General features: G+C 40.8%; 1 protein-coding gene across 15 annotated transcripts in view; it reads left to right on the top strand.

Moving 5' to 3' along the window:
- The first annotated feature begins 897 nt into the window (after positions 1 to 897).
- The window catches only part of LOC118917158 (spermatogenesis-associated protein 31E1-like), a 227002-nt gene continuing 204569 nt past the window's right edge, over positions 898 to 23330 (top strand). For 4 of the 15 annotated variants that reach the window (XR_008996443.1, XR_008996456.1, XM_057498467.1 and 1 more), the window contains exon 1: positions 898 to 1035. The gene's annotated coding sequence lies outside the window, so the exon portion shown is untranslated. The other 11 variants (XR_008996448.1, XR_008996437.1, XR_008996446.1 and 8 more) reach the window with 9 other exon arrangements.

The following is a 23330-nucleotide window of genomic DNA, read 5'->3' as shown; positions in this document are numbered from 1 at the left end:
GTTATTATTTTTGCCAAAAAACCAAAAATAAAACAATGAACACACCCACATATATCCCAGATGAATATTTTCAAACCAAAATCCAGAATGTCAGAAAATGCATATAAATCCTGCTGATCTGAGTAAACAATTAAAAACAGTGTCCTAACAGAATAATACCTTGCCTCCCTGCATATACTTGCCGACCAATGAAACGACACAATTCCAGCCCTGGGGCTCATGTCTTTGGAACTCTGCTACACCCAAGTGCACCCTCCTGACACACAGTCACACATGACAATTTTTTGAGTCCCACCCTTCATTAGCCAAAGGAAAATTTAAGCCACTGCACAACAAATAAATGTTTTAAGTAAACAGTGGAAGACAAAAACCTCAAAGGTTTCCATCAACCTCTTTGCTGATAAGCGAAGCCAATATTGCTTTCTGTTCCTCTCACGTTTTGCTTGGGAATGTAAATAGGCGTTTTGCCACGAACATGCTCATTATCAGATGCCTGCAGGTTCCCTGACCCGCTGAAAGCAATGGGGTCAGAGCTGCAGAGAATCCATTTACCTGGAAACCAATGGACCTGGCAGAGTGCGATGGCAGGCAGCGCGCGAGGCCCCGGTGTTAGAAGCCCCCTCCTCTCTCAGAGTCTTGTTAGAAAGCAGCAGCAGAACAGGGATGGGATTAGTTCCCCGGAGTAGCTGAAAGCTGTTTGCAAACACCTGTTTGAAGCAAGTTGCGAGGTCAGGGCCGTGCAGGTGAGGTGACCAAACATCGCACAGTTTCGCAACATCCCCACCCCAGGTAGGAGGCTCAGGTCAACAAGTGTCCCTGTAGACGCCTCAGCATACTGCTTTCCTGTGCAGAGCGCTAGCGCTAGGGGGCGGTGCCCAGCGCTCGGCCGCCCCGCCCCCAGGCGCGCAGACGTCGGTGCGCCGCGCCGCGCACTGGATGACCCGCTGGTCTTCGGGAAGGAGGTCGGAGCGGCTGGGTAAGACCACCGTAGCTGAGCCGTGGGTGCTGGTGGAGCTGGTCCAGGCGTTCTACGAGGTGAGCTCGTCACCCGCGGCCACACCCGGCCCCGGGGACATGGACGGTGCGCGTGGCTGTGTTCGGAGGCCTGGGCGGGCCTGCCCGGTCCCTCGGCGTCCGTCTCTGGAAGGACTCGCGGGCGCACACCGCCCCGGCCGCTGAGCGTGGGGAGGGACCGGCGAGAGCCAGAGCCGAGGGTCTCGGTTTGAGCCCCGGCGAGCGCGGAGTTCCCTCCGGGCCTGTCCCGGCGCGAAAGGAGCGCGTGGAAGAGGGCGCAGGGGAGAGGCTGGTCCTCAGAAACCAGAGTAGGAGTTTCTACTGTTGGTAAAACGGGGTGGTGGAAACAGCAGGAGATCTGAGTCTGGAAAGGTCCTCGGGAAGTCGGGGCCTTGGAACTGTGCGGCAGGAACTAGGGGACAGAATTGCGGTACGTTGGGGTTTGTTTTTGTCGGGGCGTGAAGTGAGAAAAGAAGCCAAATGGGAAACTGCATTTATTGTTCTCCGGGTATTTTTTTATATCCTTTGATTTCTTCCTTGATCCATCGGTTATTCAGTAACATGTTGTTCGGCCTCCACGTTTGTGTATTTTTCCAGTTTTTTCTTGTTAACTATTTCCAGTTTCATAATGTGGCGGGAAAAGATGTTTGATATGACTTCAGCTTTATTAAATTTCCCGTCTTGCTTTGTGGCCTTACATGTCACCTGTCATGGACAGTGTTGCATGTGTCCTTGAGCAGAATGTGCATTCTGCTGTTTGCTCTGGGATATTCTGCTTATTCTAAAAAATTGGCAGGTTTTAAACTAGACTCCCTGAGACAGAAATTTATCTTCTGGAATACAGCCTGACTTAAATCTTTCAAAAGAAAAGAATGCTTAAAGAGAGGCTTGGCTTTGTCTTGTTCAGTGAAGATTTTGTAAGTAATCTAGCATGGTTGTTAAGAACAAGTGAACTAAATTAAGTGTAGTAATTGAACTTATTAATAATTGTGTTACAGTATGTTACAGAGTGTATGTATACCTACTTAGGGCTTGAAAATCTTTATGGTAACCTAAAACCTGAAGGTTTTGCTAAGTAGACATTTTGTGGTTATTGAGAAATTGTGCTGTAAAGCATATGTTTCCAGAAATTATAAAATGTTCATAAGTTTGTCAATCTAAAGAATGCTAGTATAATAGTTTATAATAGTTTACTTCTCAGTGTTCACTGAAAACTAAAGTTTCTCATGGTTTTGGGATCTAATTAAACGTAGTTACAGCAATAAGGAAAACATCTCTGCATGCTAAAAAAGATGTGTGTTTTGATAAGAGAAGGTCTAAGGAATGAAAATGCATTTTATTAAGGGTGAAAGAGGGTAACTTTGTTCTAAGGTACACCTGGTTATTTAAAGAGGGAGAACTCTGTAAAAAAGAAAGTTGTAGAAAGTTTGTGGAAGAATTGATATGGTCATGCTATGTGAAATTAAAGCAAATGAGTCTTGACATCAAGTACACAGCAAAATTAGAATTTTGTTTTCTGTTAAAAGGACAAAGTTTTCTTAAACGATTAGTCTGTTCCTTTTTTTCTTTTTTTCTTAAGGTATTATTGATATGCACTCTTACAAAGGTTTCACATGAAAACACAATGTGTTTTCTACATTTACCCATATTATCAAGTCCCCACCCATACCCCAATGCAGTCACTGTCCATCAGTGCAGCAAGATGCCACAGGTCCACTATTTGCCTTCTCTGTGCTACTCTGTTCTCCCTGTGATCCCCGACACCATGTGTACTAAACATAATACCCCACGATTTTCTTCTCCCTCCCCACCCGTCCTCCCACACAACTCCCCTTTGGTAACCACTAGTTCCTTCTTAGAGTCTCTGAGTCTGTTGCTATTTTGTTCCTTCAGTTTTGCTTCGTTGTTGTACTCCACAAATGAGAGAAATCATTTGGCACTTGTCTTTCTCCGCCTGACTTATTTCACTGAGCATAATGTCCTCCAGCTCCATCCATGTTGTTGCAAATGGTAGGATTTGTTTCTTTCTTATGACCGAATAGTATTCCATTGTGTATATGTACCACTTCTTTATCCATTAATCTACTGATGTACGCTTAGGTTCCTTCCATATCTTGGCTATTGTAAAAAGTGCTGCGATAAACATAGGGGTGCATATGTCTTTTTGAATCTGAGAAGTTCTATTCTTTGGGTATATTCCAAGGAATGGGATTCATGGGTCAAATGGTATTTCTATTTTTAGTTTTTTGAGGAACCTCCATATTGCTTTCCACAATGGTTGAATTAGCTTACATTCCCACCAGCAGTGTAGGAGGGTTCCCCTTTCTCTGCATCCTCACCAGCATTTGTTGTTCTTAGTCTTTTCAATGCTGGCCATCCTTACTGGTGTGAGGTGATATCTCATTGTGGTTTTAATTTGCATTTCCCTGATGATTAGTGTGTCTGTTGGCCATCTGAATTTCTTTGGAGAACTGTCTCTTCATATCCTCTGCCCATTTGTTAATCGGGATCTTTGGTTTTTGGGTGTTGAGGTGTGTAAGTTCTTTATATATTTTGGATGTTAACCCCTTGTCAGATATGTCATTTACAAATATTTTCTCCCATAGTGTAGGATGCTTTTTTGTTTTGTTGATGATGTCCTTTGCTCTACAAAAACTTTTTAGTTTGATGTAGTCCCATGAGTTCATTTTTGCTTTTGTTTCCCTTTCTCGAGGAGATGGGATCAGGAAGAAGTTGCTCATGCTTATATTCAGGAGATTTTTGCCTATGTTGTCTTCTAAGAGTTTTATGGTTTCATGACTTACATTCAAGTCTAATCCATTTTGAGTTTACTTTTGTGTGTGGGGTTAAACAAGAATCCAGTTTCATTCTCTTGCATGCAGCTGTCCAGTTTTGCCAACACCAGCTGTTGAAGAGACTGTCATTTCCCCATTGTATGTCCATGGCTCCTTTATCATATATTAATTGGCCATATATGGTTGGGTTTATATCAGGGCTCTCTAGTTTGTTCCATTGGTCTATGGGTCTGTTCTTGTGCCAGTACCAAATTGTCTTGATTACTGTGGCTTTGTAAGTAGAGCTTGAAGTTGGGGAGCATAATTCCCCCTGCTTTATTCTTCCTTCTCAGGATTGCTTTGGCTATTCGGGGTCTTTTGTGGTTCCATTTGAATTTTAGGATGATTTTCTCTATTTCGTTGAAGAATGCTGTTGGTATTTTGATAGGAATTGTATTGAATTGAATCTATAGATTGCTTTAGGCAGGATGGCCATTTTGACAATATTAATTCTTCCTATTCATGAGCATGGGATGTGTTTCCGTTTATTGGTATCTTCTTTAATTTCTCTCATGAGTGTCTTGTAGTGTTCAGAGTATAGGTCTTTCACTTCCTTGGTTAGGTTTATTCCTAGGTATTTTATTCTTTTTGGTGTAATTGTGAATGAAATTGTTTTCCTGATTTCTCTCTCTGCTAGTTCATTGTTAGTGTATAGGAATGCCCAGGCATTCATTTTAGATACAAGTGGATGAAGTTAAAATAAGTCTAGCTTAAGAAATTGATTTTTGATGCCTAAAATAGCAACACTCTTGAGTAAGGAATAACCTGCTTTTGTAAGCTTATTACCATCTTTCCCAGCACAGATTCAGGCTATAGCTGCATCATCGGCCTCAGGCTCGTTGTGTTAACCTTGTTCCAACAGAACGGTACTGTGTTTCCACCCCAGCCCCTCCCCCATGGTAACCACCAGTGCCTTCCTAGTGTCTATGAGTCTACTGCTGTTGTGTTCATTTTGTTTAGTTTTGTGTTTAGATTGCACAAATAAGTGAAATCATAGGCATATTTTTTCTCTGCCTTTCTTATTTCACTTAACATAATATCCTCTAGGTGCATCCATGTTGTCACAATGGCAAAATTTCTTTCAATTTTATGGCTGAATAATATTCCATTGTGTATACGTACCACCTCTTCTTTATCCATTCATATGTTGATGGACATTTTTGTCGCTTCCATATCTTGGCTATTGTAAATAATGCAGCAATAAACATAGGTGTGCATATATCTTTTCAAATCAGAGATTTTGTGGGTTTTTTGGGTAAGTTCCTAGAAGTGGAGTTACGGGGTCAAATGCTATTTCTATTTTTAGTTCTTTGAGGAACCTCCATACTGCTTTCCACAACGGCTGCACTAGTTTACATTCCCACAAAGAGTGTAGGAGTGTTCCTATTTCTCCACATCCTCACCAACACTTTATTTCTTGTCTTTTGAATAGTGGCCATTCTAACTGGTGTGCAGTGATATCTCATTATGGTTTTGACTTGCATTTCCCTGATCATTAATAGTGTGGAGCATCATTTTATGTGCCTATTGGCCATCTGTACTTCATTAGAAAAATGTCTGTTCAAGTCCTCTGCCTATCTTTTAATTTTTTTTTCTTGGTGTTGAGTCATATAGGTCCTTTATATATTTTAGATGTTAACCCCTTATCAGATAAATCATTTATGAATATATTCTCCCATACTGTAGATTGCCTTTTTGTTCTGCAGATGGTGTCCTTTGCTGTACAGAAGATTTTCAGTTTGATGCAATCCCACTTGTTCATTTTTGATTTTGTGTCCCTTTCTTGGGAAGACATTTCCAGAAAAAATTTGCTCATGCTTATGTTCTAGAGATTTTTGTCTATGTTTTATTTTAAGCATTTTATGGTTTCATGTTTTACATTAAAGGTCTTTGATCCATTTTGAGTTTACTTTTGTGTATAGAGTTAGACCATGATCCAGTTTCATTCTTCGGCATTGTAGCTGTCCAATTTTCCTAATGCCATTTATTGAAGTGACTGTTTTTCCCTATGGTATATTCATGGCTTCTTTATCATATGTTAACATTAACCATCAATGCATGGGTTTATTTCTGTTCTGTTGATCTAGGGATCTGTTCTTGTGCCATTACCACACTGTTTTGATTATTTGTTCTTTGTAGTATAGCTTGAAGTTAGGGAGTGTGATACCCCCAAGCTTTGTTCTCCTTTCTCATGATTGCTTTGCTATTCAGGGTTTTTGCATTCTGTAGATATTTTAATATCATTTGCTCTAGTTCATTGAAAAATGTCCTTTGTGTTTTGATAGAGATGGCACTGAATCTGTAAATTGCTGTAGGCAGGATGGCTATTTTGACAATATTAATTCTTCCTATACATGAGCATAGGATAGGTTTCCACTTATTTGTGTCATCTTTAATTTCTCTCATGAGAGTATTACAGTTTTCAAAGTACAGGTCTTTCACCTCCTTGGTTAGGTTTGAGGTATTTTTTGATGTAATTATACTTGGAATTTAACTGATTCCTCTTTCTACTAGTTCATTGTTAGTATATAGGAATGCAATGGATTTCTGTAAATTGATTTGGCATCCTTCAACTTTGCTGAATCCAGTTATTCTAGTAGTTTTTTGGTGGAGTCTTTACAGTTTTCTATATATAATATCATGTCATCTGTAAATAGTGACAGTTTTACTTCTTCCTTAACAACTTTATGCTTTTTATGTCTTTTTCTTGTTTGATTGCTGTGGCTAGGACCTCCAGTACTATTTTGAATAAAAGTGGTGAGAGTGGGCATCCTTGTCTTGCTCCTGGTCTTAGAGGAAAAGCTTTCAGCTTTTTGCCATTGAGTATGATGTTGGCTGTGAGTTTGTCATACATGACCTTTATTATGTTAAGGTATATTCCCTCTACATCCATTTTGTTGAGAGATTTTATCATGAATTGATATTGAATTTTGTCAAATGCTTTTTGAGCATCTATTGAGATGATAGTGTGGTTTTTATCCTTCTTTTTGTTAATGTGGCGTATGGTACTGATTGATTTATGGAAATTGTACCATCATTGTGTTCTAAAATAAATCCCATTTGGTCATGATGGATGATCCTTTTGATATATTTTGAATTCAGTTTTCTAATATTTTGTTCAGGATTTTTGCATCTATGTTCATCATGGATATTGGTGGGGAATGGAGGCCACATGTAGAATTAGCAATTCATTGGTCTCCTGTGAATGTAGAGTGTGTCCTGGTGCTGGTGGACACAGGAGCTGTGTTCTCTGGTTTATGGCAACCCTGAGCGTTTTCCTGGGACCCCTGCTGTGATAGATGGCTTGTGGGGGTAAGGCAATTAGAGTGAAGAAAGCCCAAATCCCACTGGGGATAGGGCATTTACCCCCAAAGGAGTATACTGTGTACATTTGTCCCATCCTTGAATGTATTTTGGGGGTAGATATCCTGCAGGGCCTGTGGTTACAGACCACTGCAGGTGGGTTCAGACTGAGGGTATGTGTGGTAAAGGCAGTTCTGAGGGGACACATTATGCATCCACCTGTAGCTTTGCCTGTACCTCAGCGGATGACAAATGCTAAGCAGTATAAATTGCCTCGGGGGCACAAGGAAATAGGAGAAACTCTGCAGGAGTTGGAGAGGGTGGGTATCATAAATCCCACTCATAGTTCTTTTAATTCCCCAGTGTGGCCAGTGAAAAAGCCAGATGGCTCCTAGCATATGACTGTGGACTACAGGGAATTGAATAAAGTTATACCCCCTTTGCATGCTGCTGTCCCCTCTATAGCAGCCATTCTGGACACCCTCAGCCATGAGCTGGAAACCTATCATTATGTACTAGACCTTGCTAATGCTTTCTTCTCTATAGACATAGCATAGGAAAGTCAGGAACAGTTTGCCTTCATATAGGAAGGCCAGCAGTGGACATTCACTGTCCTTCCACAGGGATATCTCCACAGTCCCACCATCTGTCACAGACTTATAGCCCAGGACTTGGCCACATAGAAGAACTACAAACGGTGCAGTTGTATCACTGCATTGATGATATTATGCTCACATCTGATTCTCTTTCAGATTTAGAAGGGGCAGTTCCTAGAGTGCTACAACATCTATACGAGAAAGGATGGGCTGTGAACAGCACCAAGGTTCAGGGACCTGGTTTGTCTATAAAATTCTTGGGGGTTGTTTGGTCGGGTAAAAGCAAAGTTACTCCTGAAGCAGTCATAGGCAAGGTCCAGGCTTTCCCCACCCCTACCATTTGTGGCAGTATTACAAGAGTTTTTGGGTCTTTTGGGGCTACTGGAGAGTGTTTATCCCACACTTGGCAGAAATTCTGAAGCCCTTATACCTGTTGGTACCAAAGGGCATCAGGTGGGACTGAGATGAAACATGTGCAGCTGCTTTTACTGCTGCTAAGTGGGCAGTCAAGGCCATACAGGCCTTGAGTGTAATGGACTCATCAAGGCCCTGTGAGCTAGATGTTCATGTAACTGAAGATGGTTATGGATGGGGTCTTTGGCAGCAGCTTGAACAGACATGCCAACGTATTGGATTCCGGTCAAAACTATGGAAATGAGCAGAGGCCCGGTACACCTTGAAAGAAAAACAGCTGGCTGCTGTGTACCACACTTTACTGGCTATGGAACCTATCACCGGAACAGCTCCAACAAAGGTAATAACCACCTATCTCGTTGAGGGGTGGTTGCAAGACAGGACACAGAGGCCACAGAGGGGCATGGCACAGATGTCAACACTGGCCAAATGGGGTACGTATTTACAGCAGCACAGCACTCTCTCTTCTAGCACCTTAAGTGGAGAATTCCAATGCTTCTTAGGGGCCAGTGACCTATACCAATGGAAAGCAGGAAGAACTTGCTTTTGAGTCATTGGTAGCCGAGAGCCCTTATTGGGAGGGAAAAGCCCCTATAACTGAAGATGCTTGGTATACAGATGGCTCCAGTCATGGGCAGCCCCCAAAGTGGACAGCTGTGGTTTTCCATCCTAAGTCTGTGACAATATGGATAGAGGATGGAGAGGGAAGAGCAGTCAATTGGCTGAGTTGCGGCAGTATGGCTCATGATCACCCAGGAGCCTTTCCCTATAGTTGTCTGCAGTGACCGCTGGGCTGTCTATCATGGTTTGACCCTGTGGTTACTGATGTGGTACTATGCCAACTGGATGGTTGGTCATCAGCCCCTTTGGGGGCAAGAGTTGTGGCAAGGCCTAATGGCTTCTGGTCAGACTAAGACTGTACTGTATGTCATGTGATTGGCCATTTGCCTTGGCATCCCCAGTGAATGATAAAGCAGACACATTGGCTCAGGTGTGCTGGCTAGAAAGAAAGCCTGCCTCTGACGTGGCCCAATGGCTACATCAGCGTTTGTTGCACACACAGCAAAAGACAATGTTGGCTGTAGCCCATCATGGTGGGGCTTGCCATTGACCTTTGAAGTAGCCAAGCCTGGAAGGAGTGCCTTGTGTGCTCTAAGAGGGACTTACACTGAGTCCTGCAGCAACATGGGACAATATTGAGGGGGCCGATATCCCTTATAAGGTGGCAGATAACTGTATTGGGCCTCTGCCCATATCAGAAGAATATTGGTATGCCATGACTTGTGTGGACATTGGTACTGGACTATTGGGTGCTTTTCCTGCATGTTGTGCAGATCAGCAGACCACCAGGAGGGGCCTAGAGCATCTCTTTGCAGCCTATGGCCAGCCACAGGTGATTGAAAGCGACCAAGGCACCCACTTTACTGGATATGCATTACAAGGATGGGTTCAGCAATTAGGAATAAAGTGGAAATTTCATGTATCATACAACCCTACTGGGACAGGCATGATAGAGAGGTACAACGGTTTGTTGAGATCTGGCCTGAAGTTGGACACCAATAGTCTATGGGACTTGTCAGTTCGCTTATGGACAGTGCTATGTAGTTTGAATGAGAAGCCACGAAAAGGAGCTTTGAGCCCTGTGGATATGCTCACACACCTTGCTGCCTCTCCTATACAGCTATATGTGCAAACCAAAGAAGAGTTTTTGAAGCCATGATATAGCCACAGAGCAACATCCTGCTGCCAGCCCCAACTGCATTAAACCCTGGAGACACTGTTGAATGGATGTGGTCCTGGACATTTCAAAACATGGATCAGGGATAGCTGACCCTTCTGGCACCTTACAGAAAAGGCCTGAAAGCTGGCCTCGTGTGTATTCTTGGAGTAACAACAGAGTGGCCCCCAAAGGTCACAGTAGTGTACCCAAAATGTCCAGGAGGTAAGAGCATCTTTCGGGGAAGTTTTGTTTTTTCTTTATGGCCAGTGCATGTACCTCCCGTAGCGCTATATATTGACCCATCTGTAACCCCCACAGGGAGGGGGTGAAAGTCTGGTATACTAGACCAGGATGATATCCCATTCCTGCCACTGTTCTATCACAGGACCACTGTCTTGCTTGCATCGTACATGATGGACAAGATTTGTCTATGCTGGTGTTATAAAAACATGTATCTTATTGCCTTTAAGGTTATTTTCTCCTACAGTCCTTGTGGCCTGGATACGCTCCCTGGCTGCAGCTGCCACATGATAATTGCTACTGCCTGCCTGTGGAATGGGTGAATTGTAGACTTAATCTGCAGAGGACTTTGAACACAGCTGAATCCTCTGGCTTGAGGATTATCATGATTTTATCGCTGTTGTTATTTTCTGTCATCAGTCTGGTCACAATGCTCCATTTTTCTCACCCAGGCACCATTGCGGAAGAGGGGGAGCGAGTAGATTGTAAGGTCAGATTTCTGGAGGGGGTGGCCTGTGGGTAAAATTGAAGGATTTCCAGAGTCTTTCACCTGGCTTTAGTGCATCTGCATATCAATAGGTGTTCCTAAAGGGGTGGAGAGTAGTTCATCTCCATATCAGTAGGTAATTACCTGGGCAGCCCAGGGCTTATCTGAACCTGAGAGGTTGGAGGGAGGTCTCACTTGTTTCTGCCAGAGCAGGAGAGAGAAATGGACCCAAACCACAGTTTGTAAGCAATAAACGGATTTTAAACTTTATTTCTCCCTTTCACTGGTTTCGGTTTTAGAGGTATTTTGCCCTAGGATTTCCTCTCCTCGGAGTTACAACTGGTGGTAGTCGGCAGCACCTCTGAACCCAAAATCTGTCCAAATGGGTATGACTTTTGGGAGGGCTGTCCCTAGAGATGGTGGGGAGATGTCTGGAACCTCCTCTGTGGATGGTGGGGAAGACCCAGTGAATGCAGTGGGAGAGGATGCAGCTTCACCTGTTACTGTCCCCCCATCTGTGGGGCTTCCAATTTGGGAGCCCCTAGTGGGGAATTGGTCTAGGGTAAAGTAGCTCCTAGAGGGGAGGGGCCTTCCCTAGAACTGGGGAAGTTGTGGAGACTCCGGAAGCTGCAGAATTAGCCCTCTGTGAGTTAGAAAGCTGCTTACATACCCTAAGTGGCCTTGTAGCATCTGGCATCATAGGTTCTCTTTTCACTGAGATAAATTGGAAAATATTATTGAGGAGAAAGAGGAGGTTATCGAGAGGGTTAGTGAGGAGAGAGAGGGACTTAGGCTTGAGAGAGACACCCTTCAGCATCGCTTGGGGGAGCTGGGCAATAACCTATGGGATGCCTTTAAGGAAGAGAGACAATTGCCCCATAGGCAGTCACATATACATGACATAGAGTTAACTTCCTTATCTACAAAGCACTTTTACAGATCAGTGGATAAAGATAAAAAGTGTACAGATGGAAAGATATTAATAAGTCTGCACAAAGAAAGATGGCTTATAAATAAATGAAATAATGTTCAACCTCATGTACAAGTTGAAGAGAGGAAAATTGAAGCAGCAGTGGGTACTACTTAGCCCATTAGATAGATAGGAACAGAGTTAAGTATTTGCTAAAAGTGCTCCATGTTTAGGACAGTACTTTGCAAACTATATCATAGTAAAAACATATTCTTTTCCTTCCGCAGTTATGTATTAAATTTAAAGTCTCTTAAAATAAAAATAGTACACCATACCTATGAGACCATGGATGTTCTTGCTTAGCATAAGACTTGGGTTTAAAAAAAATCAGTTTAAAGAAATCAAGTATGAATTGTTCATTACATATCCTGAGTGCAGACAGAATTCTTTGTGCTTTGTGTGCCTTTACATCCTCACAAAGCTTTACAGGAGGTAGTAATATTTCACTCAAATAATAAGAAAACAAGCAAAAACCAGAGGTTTTATTTGCTCAAATCAGAGAGCTGGTTAGTGCTGACACAAGGATTTGAACCCAAGCAGCCTGGCTGCAGACCTCACAGCCCTCACCTGTTTCAGGTCTGTAATAAGCAGTCTGCACAAAGCAGATAGACAAAGTGCTTATGTCTGCAGATGAACTGAAAAGGTAGAATCCAAAGGATTCAACCTCAGGTAACACTGCCTTACGTGCTTGGTGGGGTATACACTGATACGATTCCTAGGAGGGCAGTTTGGTACTAGCTGGACAATTAACTACAAGTTTACAAAAACGATACAAGAAGAGTGATGCTTGTAGGTCTTCAGAGTGTACAATTTACTAGGTAGCAATTGTACTTCTAGAAATCTACCCATAGTTATAGTCTAATATAGGCATGTAAATGTGCACAGAGATCAGCTGTACCATTTTTTATAGTAAAGTTATATATTGACACAGTTCTCTATCTGTTGGTGCCTGACAAATAAATTGATACTTTTATATTATGAAATTGCACACAGCCTTTAGAAAGAACGAAGTAGTAGTGTTTGTTGATAATGAACATCAGGACTTTTTTACAGTCAATCAGTTGATAAACATAATATTTTCCCTTTTGAGATTCTCAAAATGAATAATACATATATGTGCATGTAAAATATAGAATATATATTTAGAAAGATACACCAGAAAAACCATTATAGCATTTTCCCCCTCTGGGTAAGGTGCCCAGGAGTAAAAATACAAGAGGGATGGTTTAAACTATGTAAATGTATAAGTTTTCATTTAAATACTAAGTAGTTGAAAGTTTTTTTTTTTTTTTTTAAATAATTATTTTTTATTGAAGGGTAGTTGACACACAGTATTACATTACATGAGTTTCAAGTGTACAACACAGTGGTAGAACATTTATATACATAATTCTAGGTTCCAGCTATCACCCTACCAGGCTGTTACAATATCTTGACTATATTCCTTATGCTATACATTACATCCCGGTTACTAATTTATTTTACCATTGGAAGTCAGTCCTTCTTTTTTTTTTTTTTTTTTTGTGAGGGCATCTCTCATATTTATTGATCAAATGGTTGTTAACGACAATAAAATTCTGTATAGGGGAGTCAATGCTCAATGCACAATCATTATTCCACCCCAAGCCTAATTTTTGTCAGTCTCCAATCTTCTGAGGCATAACAAACAAGTTTTTACATGTAGAACAAATTCTTACATAATGAATAAGTTACATAGTGAACAGTACAAGGGCAGTCATCACAGAAACTTTCGGTTTTGCTCATGCATTATGAACTATAAACAGTCAGTTCAAATAATGAATACTCATTTGGTTTTTATACTTGATTTATATGTGGATACCACATTTCTCTCTTTATTATTATTTTTTTTAATAAAATGCTGAAGTGGTAGGTAGATACAAGATAAAGGTAGAAAACATAGTTTAGTGTTGTAAGAGAGCAAATGTAGATGATCAGGTGTGTGCCTGTAGACTATGTGTTAATCCAAGCTAGACCAGGGCAATAAAACATCCACGTATGCAGAAGATTTCTCTCAGAACGGGGGGGTGAGGTTCTAAGCCTCACCTCTGTTGATCCCCAATTTCTCACCTGATGGCCCCCCTGCGACTGTGCCTGTCTTAGGTTGTTCCTCCCTTGAGGAATCTTACCCGTCTCTGGCTAACCAGTCATCTTCCGGGGCCATACAGGGAAATGTGAAGTTGGTAAGTGAGAGAGAAGCCTTATTGTTTGAAAAAGTTAGCTTTTTACTTCTTTGCATATTTATGCCCTGTGGCTTCTATGCCCAGCATTTGTCTTGAGGTATCTTTACCACTTGGAAGAATTATGATACTCGGTAAATTTGATATGAGGCACGAATTCTATTTAAGGGTTGTAATTAGGAAGGAAGAAGAAAAGCTATAGAAGTAGCAGGCGGAAGAAAACATGGGAAGATTGATTATTTCTTTGATATATCTTCTTGTAGAGTAACTTCAGCATGTATAGGTTTTAAGCTACTACTTAAATTGCACACACACATTAACATAATAGGAGTATAGTTACATAACCAAAGCATATCTGTAATTACCAGCCATCTGCAGTGAAACCAAGAAAACCAGTTAGGCACCTTAGGCATTTGTGAAAACTTATCTATGATATGGTGGATATTGTCCAACTGAACTTGAACAGTCTGAGAGAAATCAGACAAATTAAAACAACCCATTCCTGGGGACTGTTCACATGCCATATGTTCTTTTAACAGTAAATAGTTTGTAGTTGTAAGACTTTGGAGCGCTACAATTTGCACTTCTCCAAATTCTTGGTTGAGTTCCAACAGTATAGATCCAGTCAAATTTGTTGTTTTACGGTATGCACAGGCCAGCTTAGATATCTCCTTCCTCATTCCCATGGTAAGTCCAGGAACTGGTGGGATGAGTGCATCTACAGCTGTAGCAGTGTGTGGATCTTTGTTGGGGTTTTTTGATGATCATCTTCTGGCATGAGACTTCCAGAGAGTGCAGATGTTGGAAGTTCTTTTTCATATCGTATCTTAGTTCATTTTCGGGGTAGCCCAATTAGGCTTTGATCCTCTGTATAAACACAAACAGACCCTTTGCCTACACTTTTATATGCCCTTTATACCCTTGTGTAGAACTCGTTGGAGGTTACCACACAGGAACTGCCCTTTTTTTTTTCTATCACTAATCTACACTTACATGACGAATATTATGTTTACTAGGCTCTCCCCTATACCAGGTCTCCCCTATAAACCCCTTTACAGTCACTGTCCATCAGAATAGCAAAATGTTGTAGAATCACTACTTGCCTTCTCTGTGTTGTACAGCCCTCCCTTTTCTCCTACCCCCCCCATGCATGTTAATCTTAATACCCCCCTACTTCTCCCCCCCTTATCCCTCCCTACCCACCCATCCTCCCCAGTCCCTTTCCCTTCGGTACCTGTTAGTCCATTCTTGAGTTCTGTGATTCTGCTGCTGTTTTGTTCCTTCAGTTTTTCCTTTGTTCTTATATTCCACAGATAAGTGAAATCATTTGGTATTTCTCTTTCTCCGCTTGGCTTGTTTCACTGAGCATAATACCCTCCAGCTCCATCCATGTTGCTCCAAATGATTGGATTTGCCCTTTTCTTATGGCTGAGTAGTATTCCATTGTGTATATGTACCACTTCTTCTTTATCCATTCATCTATTGATGGACATTTAGGTTGCTTCCAATTCTTGGCTATTGTAAATAGTGCTGCAATAAACATAGGGGTGCATTTGTCTTTCTCAAACTTGATTGCTGCGTTCTTAGGGTAAATTCCTAGGAGTGGAATTCCTGGGTCAAATGGTAAGTCTGTTTTGAGCATTTTGATGTACCTCCATACTGCTTTCCACAATGGTTGAACTAACTTACATTCCCACCAGCAGTGTAGGAGGGTTCCCCTTTCTCCACAGCCTCGCCAACATTTGTTGTTGTTTGTCTTTTGGATGGCAGCCATCCTTACTGGTGTGAGGTGATACCTCATTGTAGTTTTAATTTGCATTTCTCTGATAATTAGCGATGTGGAGCATCTTTTCATGTGTCTGTTGGCCATCTGTATTTCTTTTTTGGAGAACTGACTGTTCAGTTCCTCTGCCCATTTTTTTTTTTTTTTTTTTTTAAATAATTATTTTTTATTGAAGGGTAGTTGACACACAGTATTACATTACATGAGTTTCAAGTGTACAACACAGTGGTAGAACATTTATATACATAATTCTAGGTTCCGGCTATCACCCTACCAGGATGTTACAATATCTTGACTATATTCCTTATGCTATACATTACATCCCGGTTACTAATTTATTTTACCATTGGAAGTCTGTCCTTTTTTTTTTTTTTTTTTTTTTTGTGAGGGCATCTCTCATATTTATTGATCAAATGGTTGTTAACGACAATAAAATTCTGTATAGGGGAGTCAGTGCTCAATGCACAATCATTATTCCACCCCAAGCCTAATTTTTGTCAGTCTCCAATCTTCTGAGGCATAACAAACAAGTTTTTACATGTAGAACAAATTCTTACATAATGAATAAGTTACATAGTGAACAGTACAAGGGCAGTCATCACAGAAACTTTCGGTTTTGCTCATGCATTATGAACTATAAACAGTCAGTTCAAATATGAATACTCATTTGGTTTTTATACTTGATTTATATGTGGATACCACATTTCTCTCTTTATTATTATTATTTTTAATAAAATGCTGAAGTGGTAGGTAGATACAAGATAAAGGTAGAAAACATAGTTTAGTGTTGTAAGAGAGCACATGTAGATGATCAGGTGTGTGCCTGTAGACTATGTGTTAATCCAAGCTAGACAAGGGCAATAAAACATCCACATATGCAGAAGATTTCTCTCAGAACGGGGGGGTGAGGTTCTAAGCCTCACCTCTGTTGATCCCCAATTTCTCACCTGATGGCCCCCCTGCGACTGTGCCTGTCTTAGGTTGTTCCTCCCTTGAGGAATCTTACCCGTCTCTGGCTAACCAGTCATCTTCCGGGGCCATACAGGGAAATGTGAAGTTGGTAAGTGAGAGAGAAGCCTTATTGTTTGAAAAAGTTAGCTTTTTACTTCTTTGCATATTTATGCCCTGTGGCTTCTATGCCCAGCATTTGTCTTGAGGTATCTTTACCACTTGGAAGAATTATGATACTCGGTAAATTTGATATGAGGCACGAATTCTATTTAAGGGTTGTAATTAGGAAGGAAGAAGAAAAGCTATAGAAGTAGCAGGCGGAAGAAAACATGGGAAGATTGATTATTTCTTTGATATATCTTCTTGTAGAGTAACTTCAGCATGTATAGGTTTTAAGCTACTACTTAAATTGCACACACACATTAACATAATAGGAGTATAGTTACATAACCAAAGCATATCTGTAATTACCAGCCATCTGCAGTGAAACCAAGAAAACCAGTTAGGCACCTTAGGCATTTGTGAAAACTTATCTATGATATGGTGGATATTGTCCAAATGAACTTGAACAGTCTGAGAGAAATCAGACAAATTAAAACCACCCATTCCTGGGGACTGTTCACATGCCATATGTTCTTTTAACAGTAAATAGTTTGTAGTTGTAAGACTTTGGAGCGCTACAATTTGCACTTCTCCAAATTCTTGGTTGAGTTCCAACAGTATAGATCCAGTCAAATTTGTTGTTTTACGGTATGCACAGGCCAGCTTAGATATCTCCTTCCTCATTCCCATGGTAAGTCCAGGAACTGGTGGGATGAGTGCATCTACAGCTGTAGCAGTGTGTGGATCTTTGTTGGGGTTTTTTGATGATCATCTTCTGGCATGAGACTTCCAGAGAGTGCAGATGTTGGAAGTTCTTTTTCATATCGTATCTTAGTTCATTTTCGGGGTAGCCCAATTAGGCTTTGATCCTCTGTATAAACACAAACAGACCCTTTGCCTACACTTTTATATGCCCTTTATACCCTTGTGTAGAACTCGTTGGAGGTTACCACACAGGAACTGCCCTTTTTTTTTTCTATCACTAATCTACACTTACATGACGAATATTATGTTTACTAGGCTCTCCCCTATACCAGGTCTCCCCTATAAACCCCTTTACAGTCACTGTCCATCAGAATAGCAAAATGTTGTAGAATCACTACTTGCCTTCTCTGTGTTGTACAGCCCTCCCTTTTCTCCTACCCCCCCCATGCATGTTAATCTTAATACCCCCCTACTTCTCCCCCCCTTATCCCTCCCTACCCACCCATCCTCCCCAGTCCCTTTCCCTTCGGTACCTGTTAGTCCATTCTTGAGTTCTGTGATTCTGCTGCTGTTTTGTTCCTTCAGTTTTTCCTTTGTTCTTATATTCCACAGATAAGTGAAATCATTTGGTATTTCTCTTTCTCCGCTTGGCTTGTTTCACTGAGCATAATACCCTCCAGCTCCATCCATGTTGCTCCAAATGATTGGATTTGCCCTTTTCTTATGGCTGAGTAGTATTCCATTGTGTATATGTACCACTTCTTCTTTATCCATTCATCTATTGATGGACATTTAGGTTGCTTCCAATTCTTGGCTATTGTAAATAGTGCTGCAATAAACATAGGGGTGCATTTGTCTTTCTCAAACTTGATTGCTGCGTTCTTAGGGTAAATTCCTAGGAGTGGAATTCCTGGGTCAAATGGTAAGTCTGTTTTGAGCATTTTGATGTACCTCCATACTGCTTTCCACAATGGTTGAACTAACTTACATTCCCACCAGCAGTGTAGGAGGGTTCCCCTTTCTCCACAGCCTCGCCAACATTTGTTGTTGTTTGTCTTTTGGATGGCAGCCATCCTTACTGGTGTGAGGTGATACCTCATTGTAGTTTTAATTTGCATTTCTCTGATAATTAGCGATGTGGAGCATCTTTTCATGTGTCTGTTGGCCATCTGTATTTCTTTTTTGGAGAACTGACTGTTCAGTTCCTCTGCCCATTTTTTTTTTTTTTTTTTAAATAATTATTTTTTATTGAAGGGTAGTTGACACACAGTATTACATTACATGAGTTTCAAGTGTACAACACAGTGGTAGAACATTTATATACATAATTCTAGGTTCCGGCTATCACCCTACCAGGATGTTACAATATCTTGACTATATTCCTTATGCTATACATTACATCCCGGTTACTAATTTATTTTACCATTGGAAGTCTGTCCTTTTTTTTTTTTTTTTTTTTTTTGTGAGGGCATCTCTCATATTTATTGATCAAATGGTTGTTAACGACAATAAAATTCTGTATAGGGGAGTCAGTGCTCAATGCACAATCATTATTCCACCCCAAGCCTAATTTTTGTCAGTCTCCAATCTTCTGAGGCATAACAAACAAGTTTTTACATGTAGAACAAATTCTTACATAATGAATAAGTTACATAGTGAACAGTACAAGGGCAGTCATCACAGAAACTTTCGGTTTTGCTCATGCATTATGAACTATAAACAGTCAGTTCAAATATGAATACTCATTTGGTTTTTATACTTGATTTATATGTGGATACCACATTTCTCTCTTTATTATTATTATTTTTAATAAAATGCTGAAGTGGTAGGTAGATACAAGATAAAGGTAGAAAACATAGTTTAGTGTTGTAAGAGAGCACATGTAGATGATCAGGTGTGTGCCTGTAGACTATGTGTTAATCCAAGCTAGACAAGGGCAATAAAACATCCACATATGCAGAAGATTTCTCTCAGAACGGGGGGGTGAGGTTCTAAGCCTCACCTCTGTTGATCCCCAATTTCTCACCTGATGGCCCCCCTGCGACTGTGCCTGTCTTAGGTTGTTCCTCCCTTGAGGAATCTTACCCGTCTCTGGCTAACCAGTCATCTTCCGGGGCCATACAGGGAAATGTGAAGTTGGTAAGTGAGAGAGAAGCCTTATTGTTTGAAAAAGTTAGCTTTTTACTTCTTTGCATATTTATGCCCTGTGGCTTCTATGCCCAGCATTTGTCTTGAGGTATCTTTACCACTTGGAAGAATTATGATACTCGGTAAATTTGATATGAGGCACGAATTCTATTTAAGGGTTGTAATTAGGAAGGAAGAAGAAAAGCTATAGAAGTAGCAGGCGGAAGAAAACATGGGAAGATTGATTATTTCTTTGATATATCTTCTTGTAGAGTAACTTCAGCATGTATAGGTTTTAAGCTACTACTTAAATTGCACACACACATTAACATAATAGGAGTATAGTTACATAACCAAAGCATATCTGTAATTACCAGCCATCTGCAGTGAAACCAAGAAAACCAGTTAGGCACCTTAGGCATTTGTGAAAACTTATCTATGATATGGTGGATATTGTCCAAATGAACTTGAACAGTCTGAGAGAAATCAGACAAATTAAAACCACCCATTCCTGGGGACTGTTCACATGCCATATGTTCTTTTAACAGTAAATAGTTTGTAGTTGTAAGACTTTGGAGCGCTACAATTTGCACTTCTCCAAATTCTTGGTTGAGTTCCAACAGTATAGATCCAGTCAAATTTGTTGTTTTACGGTATGCACAGGCCAGCTTAGATATCTCCTTCCTCATTCCCATGGTAAGTCCAGGAACTGGTGGGATGAGTGCATCTACAGCTGTAGCAGTGTGTGGATCTTTGTTGGGGTTTTTTGATGATCATCTTCTGGCATGAGACTTCCAGAGAGTGCAGATGTTGGAAGTTCTTTTTCATATCGTATCTTAGTTCATTTTCGGGGTAGCCCAATTAGGCTTTGATCCTCTGTATAAACACAAACAGACCCTTTGCCTACACTTTTATATGCCCTTTATACCCTTGTGTAGAACTCGTTGGAGGTTACCACACAGGAACTGCCCTTTTTTTTTTCTATCACTAATCTACACTTACATGACGAATATTATGTTTACTAGGCTCTCCCCTATACCAGGTCTCCCCTATAAACCCCTTTACAGTCACTGTCCATCAGCATAGCAAAATGTTGTAGAATCACTACTTGCCTTCTCTGTGTTGTACAGCCCTCCCTTTTCTCCTACCCCCCCATGCATGTTAATCTTAATACCCCCCTACTTCTCCCCCCCTTATCCCTCCCTACCCACCCATCCTCCCCAGTCCCTTTCCCTTTGGTACCTGTTAGTCCATTCTTGAGTTCTGTGATTCTGCTGCTGTTTTGTTCCTTCAGTTTTTCCTTTGTTCTTATATTCCACAGATAAGTGAAATCATTTGGTATTTCTCTTTCTCCGCTTGGCTTGTTTCACTGAGCATAATACCCTCCAGCTCCATCCATGTTGCTGCAAATGATTGGATTTGCCCTTTTCTTATAGCTGAGTAGTATTCCATTGTGTATATGTACCACATCTTCTTTATCCATTCATCTATTGATGGACATTTAGGTTGCTTCCAATTCTTGGCTATTGTAAATAGTGCTGCAATAAACATAGGGGTGCATCTGTCTTTCTCAAACTTGATTGCTGCATTTTTAGGGTAAATTCCTAGGAGTGGAATTCCTGGGTCAAATGGTAAGTCTGTTTTGAGCATTTTGATGTACCTCCATACTGCTTTCCACAATGGTTGAACTAACTTACATTCCCACCAGCAGTGTAGGAGGGTTCCCCTTTCTCCACAGCCTCGCCAACATTTGTTGTTGTTTGTCTTTTGGATGGCAGCCATCCTTACTGGTGTGAGGTGATACCTCATTGTAGTTTTAATTTGCATTTCTCTGATAATTAGCGATGTGGAGCATCTTTTCATGTGTCTGTTGGCCATCTGTATTTCTTTTTTGGAGAACTGTCTGTTCAGTTCCTCTGCCCATTTTTTAATTGGGTTATTTGTTTTTTGTTTGTTGAGGCGTGAGAGCTCCTTATATATTCTGGACGTCAAGCCTTTATCGGATGTGTCATTTTCAAATATATTCTCCCATACTGTAGGGATCCTTCTTGTTCTATTGATGGTGTCTTTTGCTGTACGGAAGCTTTTCAGCTTAATATAGTCCCACTTACTCATTTTTGCTGTTGTTTCCCTTGCCCGGGGAGATATGTTGAAGAAGAGGTCACTCATGTTTATGTCTAAGAGGTTTTTGCCTATGTTTTCTTCCAAGAGTTTAATGGTTTCATGGCTTACATTCAGGTCTTTGATCCATTTTGAGTTTACTTTTGTATATGGGGTTAGACAATGGTCCAGTTTCATTCTCCTACATGTAGCTGTCCAGTTTTGCCAGCACCACCTGTTGAAGAGACTGTCATTTCGCCATTGTATGTCCATGGCTCCTTTATCAAATATTAATTGACCATATATGTCTGGGTTAATGTCTGGATTCTCTAGTCTGTTCCATTGGTCTGTGGCTCTGCTCTTGTGCCAGTACCAAATTGTCTTGATTACTATGGCTTTATAGTAGAGCTTGAAGTTGGGGAGTGAGATCCCCCCTACTTTATTCTTCTTTCTCAGGATTGCTTTGGCTATTCGGGGTCTTTGGTGTTTCCATATGAATTTTTGAATTATTTGTTCCAGTTCATTGAAGAATGTTGCTGGTAGTTTCATAGGGATTGCATCAAATCTGTATATTGCTTTGGGCAGGATGGCCATTTTGACGATATTAATTCTTCCTAGCCACGAGCATGGGATGAGTTTCCATCTGTTAGTGTCCCCTTTAATTTCTCTTAAGAGTGACTTGTAGTTTTCAGAGTATAAGTCTTTCACTTCTTTGGTTAGGTTTATTCCTAGGTATTTTATTTTTTTTGATGCAATTGTGAATGGAGTTGTTTTCCTGATTTCTCTCTCTGTTGGTTCATTGTTAGTATATAGGAAAGCCACAGATTTCTGTGTGTTGATTTTGTATCCTGCAACTTTGCTGTATTCCGATATCAGTTCTAGTAGTTTTGGGGTGGAGTCTTTAGGGTTTTTTATGTACAGTATCATGTCATCTGCAAATAGTGACAGTTTAACTTCTTCTTTACCAATCTGGATTCCTTGTATTTCCTTGTCTTGTCTGATTGCTGTGGCTAGGACCTCCAGTACTATGTTAAATAACAGTGGAGAGAGTGGGCATCCCTGTCTAGTTCCCGATCTCAGCGGAAATGCTTTCAGCTTCTCGCTGTTCAATATAATGTTGGCTGTGGGTTTATCATAGATGGCCTTTATTATGTTGAGGTACTTGCCCTCTATTCCCATTTTGCTGAGAGTTTTTATCATGAATGGATGTTGAACTTTGTCAAATGCTTTTTCAGCATCTATGGAGATGATCATGTGGTTTTTGTCTTTCTTTTTGTTGATGTGGTGGATGATGTTGATGGACTTTCAAATGTTGTACCATCCTTGCATCCCTGGAATGAATCCCACTTGGTCATGGTGTATGATCCTTTTGATGTATTTTTGAATTCGGTTTGCTAATATTTTGTTGAGTATTTTTGCATCTACGTTCATCAGGGATATTGGTCTGTAGTTTTCTTTTTTGGTGGGGTCTTTGCCTGGTTTTGGTATTAGGGTGATGTTAGCTTCATAGAATGAGTTTGGGAGTATCCCCTCCTCCTCTATTTTTTGGAAAACTTTAAAGAGAATGGGTATTATGTCTTCCCTGTATGTCTGATAAAATTGCGAGGTAAATCCATCTGGCCCGGGGGTTTTGTTCTTTGGTAGTTTTTTGATTACCTCTTCAATTTCGTTGCTGGTAATTGGTCTGTTTAGATTTTCTGTTTCTTCCTGGGTCAATCTTGGAAGGTTATATTTTTCTAGGAAGTTGTCCATTTCTCCTAGGTTTCCCAGCTTGTTAGCATATAGG

This window comes from Manis pentadactyla, chromosome 3 (assembly GCF_030020395.1).
Source record: "Manis pentadactyla isolate mManPen7 chromosome 3, mManPen7.hap1, whole genome shotgun sequence".
Classification (NCBI taxonomy): Eukaryota; Metazoa; Chordata; class Mammalia; order Pholidota; family Manidae; genus Manis; species Manis pentadactyla.
This window is presented reverse-complemented; position numbering and strand designations above follow the sequence as displayed.